The sequence below is a fragment of the Canis lupus genome, chromosome X (assembly GCF_011100685.1).
Source record: "Canis lupus familiaris isolate Mischka breed German Shepherd chromosome X, alternate assembly UU_Cfam_GSD_1.0, whole genome shotgun sequence".
Taxonomy (NCBI): Eukaryota; Metazoa; Chordata; class Mammalia; order Carnivora; family Canidae; genus Canis; species Canis lupus.
The window spans coordinates 26,084,162-26,089,984 of NC_049260.1; the positions used below are offsets into that span (position 1 = coordinate 26,084,162).

The 5,823-nt window shown below is 44.7% G+C and overlaps 1 pseudogene; it reads right to left on the reverse strand.

Annotated features, from left to right (window-relative positions):
• Positions 1-430: 430 nt before the first annotated feature.
• LOC100686052 lies at positions 431-3,386 on the reverse strand (annotated as a pseudogene).
• Between the last annotated feature and the right edge of the window lie 2,437 nt (positions 3,387-5,823).

Consider the following 5,823-nt stretch of genomic DNA (forward strand, 5'->3'; position numbering starts at 1 on the left):
CTACAGTATTGGTAAAAACTGTCCTCTCCACAAAACAAAACACAGGCACAATCTGTATCATCATCATCATCACCTTCTTCTTCTTCTTCTTCTTCTTCTTCTTCTTCTTCTTCTTCTTCTTCTTTTAGGATTTTATTTATTTATTTGAGAGAGAATGTTCAGAGGAGAGGGAAAGGGAGAAGGAGAAGCAGACTTCCCACTGAGGAGGGAGCCCAATGTGGGGCGCAATCCCAGGACTCTGACATTATGACCTGAGCCAAAGGCAGACGCTTAACCAACTGAGCCATCCAGGCACCCCCATTTCTTTTTTTTTTCCCCCACCATTAGCAAGCTTTACTCAAGCACTGGACATACATACTATATAAAAGCAGCACAGATCTTTGTGCTTCTGTTTATGCTGTGTCTGGGTTGTGGCGATGCTGGTGAGCATCTATTTACTTCGGTCCCTCTTCTCCCTCCCCTTGGTTCGGTCATCTCTGAAGTCCCTCTCTCTCTCCCAGTCACTTCCTAGCCACACCCTGCTTGGCTCTCTCTCCTGCCATCTCTTTTCCCGGCTACGATCATGGTCTCGGTCCCTCGTCCGAGAGTCCCAGTGTCTTTCTCGAGACCAAGATCGCTCCCACTTTTCCCGTTTTCCCTCTCTGTATTGATCGTTTTTAATAATTGGCAAATTAATGGGTTTTCGAAAAGGCCGGTCACGCCCCCCAAACCTCAGCTGCCCAGATTCCTTTTTCCCTCCCAGACCTCCTCCAAGTCTCCGAGGGATCCACCCTTTGAGGGTCTTTTCCAGTTCATAGTCCACAAATATCTCATGCTGGTCAATCACCAGGCCGTCTGCATCTCGGTAGGCTTTGATCGGAGAACGCTCCTCTTTGTATTAAAAGAAGGCGTAGCCCTTTGAAAAACCCATGACCATGAGCCGAAGCCTCCTGATGTCCCCGTCCCCGTAGCGAGAAGATACTTCCTTTAACTTCTCCTCCTTAGTCTGCAAGTTTAGTCTTGCCACAAGCGGGGAGGAGGGGGGCTCCTTGACGCCCTTGTCGGGAGTGTATCGGCCAGCATTGCCCTCCAGACGCACGGTCGTGTGATCTGCATCGGTGCCACCAATGCTGCAGCTTGAAGGGGGTCGTACCCCTCGGCGATGGGCATCCAACCGTTCACGTTCTCGGCAGCGCTCGGGCTTCCCTTTCCACAGAGGCCCGCGGACTCCCCGGACTCGAAGCGCCGGGAGATTCCTCGCGCCCCGCACCCCCATTTCTTTATATAAAGTTCAAAATGGGGCAGCCTGGGTGGCTCAGCGGTTTAGCGCCACCTTCAGTCTGGGGCCTGATCCTGGAGACCCGGGATCGAGTCCCACGTCGGGCTCCTTGCATGGAGCCTGCTTCTTCCTCTGCCTGTCTGTCTGTCTGTGTCTGTCTGTCTCTCTCTCTCTCATGAGTAAATAAATAAAATCTTAATAAAGTTCAAAATGGGCAAGACTGGTCTATAACAATAAATTAAAATAACGGTTACCCTTTGGGGAAAACCAATATAAAGAGACCACAAAGAAGCCTTCTAGGTGCTGGAAATATTCCATATCTTGATGTGGTTGATGATTTATATGAATGTCTATAGGTAGAATTTTTCAGGTGTAAGATTTATGTACTTTTATGTATCATTATTTACATAAATCAGCCAACAGACCCTTATTATCCTCTCCCATTAAAATCTTGTCTTACTGTTTGCGACATTATGATTTATAATGAGAAATCTCTATTTGGTCTTTGCCCTTTCCTGGTACCGAGCTCCTATAAGCATTGGAATTTCCTGTGATGAGAACCCTAAAGGTTTGTTTTTTATGTGAATGAGTGATTTGGGGAAAGTGCCTAAGAATGGGGGCTGATTGCTCCGGGGACCAACCAGGTGATTAGAGGATTGAAACCTTCAGTCCCACCCCCTGACCTCTGTGGAAAGGAGAAGGGCACCAGTTCACATTCCCACCAACAGTGCAAGAGGGTTCCCCTTTCTCCGCATCCTCTCCAACATTTGTGGTTTCCTGCCTTGTTAATTTTCCCCATTCTCACTGGTGTGAGGTGGGATCTCATTGTGGTTTTGATTTGTATTTCCCTGATGGCCAGTGATGCGGAGCATTTTCTCATGTGCTTGTTGGCCACGTCTGTGTCTTCCTCTGTGAGATTTCTGTTCATGTCTTTTGCCCATTTCATGACGGGATTGTTTGTTTCTTTGCTGTTGAATTTAATAAGTTCTTTATAGATCTTGGATACTAGCCCTTTATCTGATGGGTCATTTGCAAATATCTTCTCCCATTCTGTAGGTTTTCTTTTAGTTTTGTTGACTGTTTCTTTTGCTGTGCAGAAGCTTCTTAATCTTGATGAAGTCCCAATAGTTCATTTATGCTTTTGTTTCTCTTGCCTTCATGGATGTATCTTGCAAGAAGTTGCTGTGGCCAAGTTCAAAAAAGGTGCTGCCTGTGTTCTCCTCTAGGACTTTGATGGAATCTTGTCTCACATTTAGATCTTTCATCCATTTTGAGTTTATCTTTGTGTATGGTGTAAGCATGTGGATGTCTAATTTTCCCAGCACCATTTATTGAAGAGACTGGTGCAGCCACTCGGGAAAACTGTGTGGAGGTTCCTCAAAGAGTTAAAAATAGATCTGCCCTACGACCCAGCAATTGCACTGCTGAGGATTTACCCCAAAGATACAGATGCTGTGAACGCCGGGACACCTGCACCCCGATGTTTCTAGCAGCAATGTCCACAATAGCCAAACTGTGGAAGGAGCCTCGGTGTCCATCGAGAGATGAATGGATAAAGAAGCTGTGGTCTGTGTATACAATGGAATATTCCTCAGCCATTAGAAACGACAAATACCCACCGTTTGCTTCGACGTGGATGGAACTGGAGGGTATTTTGCTGAGTGAAATAAGTCAATCGGAGAAGGACAAACATTATATCGTCTCATTCATTTGGGGAATATAAAAAATAGTGAAAGGGAATAAAGGGGAAAGGAGAAAAAATGAGTGGGAAATATCAGAGAGGGAGACAGAACATGAGAGACTCCTAACTCTGGGAAACGAACAAGGAGTAGTAGAAGGGGAGGTGGGCGGGGGTTGGGGTGACTGGGTGACGGGCACTGAGGGGGGCACTTGATGGGATGAGCACTGGGTGTTATGCTGTATGTTGGCAAATTGAACTCCAATAAAAAATAAACAAGAAAAGAAAAAAAAAAGGAAAGGAGAAGGGCTGGAGATGAAGTTCAATCCCTAGTGGCCAAAAAATGAATCCCTCATGCCTATGTAATGAAGTTTCCGTAAAGACCTGAAAGCCGTAGCTTTCCCCTTCCCTCACTCTGTGCATCTCTTCGTCCGGCTGTTCGGGAGTCATAGCCTTATACAATACACTGGTAATCTGGGAAGAAAAATGTTCTGAGTTCTGTGAACTGTTCTAACAAATTAATTGGACCTAAGAAATATGTAGTGGGAACCTCTGATGTATGGCCAGTCAGAAGTATGGGTGAGAAATTGGGCTTGTGTTGGTATCTGAAGGAACAGGCATTCTTTTAGGACTGAGCTCTCAACCTGTGGGATCTGATACTACCTTTGGGTAGATAGTAGCAGAATTGAGTTGAATTGTAAGATACCTGGTTATTTTTTGTGGAGAATTGGATTGATGCTATAAAAAGCATGCGTGTACGTACACACACACACACACACACACACACACACTCTGGTCTATTTCTGTAGTTTTTTTCTCTTCATCTTATGTTTCCTTACAGTGTGGGTTTATTTTCAAATGAAGAGTCCTATCAAAACTCTTCCTTTAGGGTCACCTGGGTGACTCAGTTCCTTAAGTGTCCAATTCTTGGTTTTGGCTCAGGTTATGATCTCAGGGTCCTGGGATCAGGCCCAGCAGGGGGCTCTGCGTTCAGTGGGGAGTCTGCTAGAGATTATTTCTCCCTTTCCCTCTGCCCCTCACCCTGCTTGCATGCACTGTCTCTCTCTCAAATAAATAAATTAATTAAAACTCTTCCTTTAGCTTTGCATTATAGAATATCAGTAAAATCCCTGGTATGGCAGTATGGTAGGGATTCTGGAGTAGATTGGAATAGCATGGAGAATAAAAATTATCTGTTAAGTCACCAAAAAAAAACCCTCATATGTACCACAAACAGAAGCCAATGGTGGATCTTTTTTTTTGCCATAAACTTGAATTCAGTTATAGAACTGAGTAAGAGGTATAAAGTGACTCCTGTGGGATAGTTAGGGAGCTCTATCAGACCCACATGGTCTTGAGAATCCTCAAGACCCTTCACAAGTGTCCACAGTGGTGGCAGAGAAGGCTGTCATGGCTAGAGAAGTGGAGATTCCACTGCTGAACATCCACAGGAACTTGCATCTTCATGCCCATTTCTGATAACTTAAAAATTTATCCTGCCATTAATGCTCCAGAAAAAAGAGGCATTGGACACTCTATCCTATCCCTCTGTGTTTTTCTCAATAAAAGAGCGATCCTATACAAAAGTGCTGGCACCTGAAAAACAATGCAGTTAGCTTAGTTCTCAGGGCATAACGTACCTCCTTTGGTGGCTTGGGCCAGGGCTGCCCTGGCACTGCTGTAGAGTTCTATTATGACAGTTATGTTACTCTCATCGGGGTCAGAACCATCACTTCCTTTCAACCCTCGCCTGCATCTGGCTTGGTGTACCAAGCTTCTATTTCTCTTAGGACAGAATCTCTCTCAGTGGTCTTGATGCTCATTCATAAAATAGAATTATTGTTGGTTCCCTGTCCCAACTCCCATTAACACTCATTAACCCAAGTATAGTAGACATTCATTCGATCAAGTCTTGATTAAGTATCTTGTATTTTCCAGGCAATGAGCTTCGTGCAGATGTGTTATAAAACACCTCTGGGGACACTGGTTGAGTTTTTCATTAGTCCGACATTGCCCCTTGTGCAGTATATAATTCAGGGGATAAAATTAAGGAGTAGAGAGATGTGCTTAGGGGGGAACCTGGGCAGTGCAGTAGGTGGGGTGTCCGACTATTGGTTCCGGCTCAGACCCTGATCTCAGGGTCATCAGATTATACTCCACCTTGGGCTTTTGCTCAGCACAGTCTGCTTAAGACTCTTTTTGCCCCCCTCCCCCACTCCTGAGTTCATTCTTCCTCTCAATCAATAAATCTTAAAAAAAAAAAAAAAAAGTTGATTTACTCCACCTACCAGAAGAAGACTGAAGTCCCAGCTCCAAGTTAGCCAAAACACTGAGTTATATTTTCTTATAAGAAAGGGAAAACCTCAAATATTCCACTTGGGAAGCTGGTTCAGTTCATTGCCCAAAGGTAAAGTGTTTATAGCAGTCCCAATCACTGGTGAGCAAAAAATAAGGCTGGATTCTGAAGCTAAAACTTAAAAGTGTGTGTGTGTGTGTGTGTGTGTGTGTGTGTCTGTCTATCTGTGTGTGTACATGAGACAAGGGGGAGAAAGAGGGAGCACTCTTCATTTGACTTTTTCTGGTGCCAAAAACAGCACAAGATTTGTCAGAGTTGGAAAAGAAAGTTAATAATTCAAGGGTACTTCAAGCCAAATATATATATTTTATTTATTTTATTCATGAGAGACACACAGAGAGAGGCAGAGGGAGAAGCAGGCTCCATGAAGGGAGCCCGATATGGGACTCGATCCTGGGACTCCAGGATCACACCCTGGACCGAAGGCAGGCACTAAACCACTGAGCCACCCAGGCTGCCAAGCCAAATATATTTTGATGAGCATGTGATTCAAATGGATCTAAGACTCCTTTCCAATGAAGATACACTTAA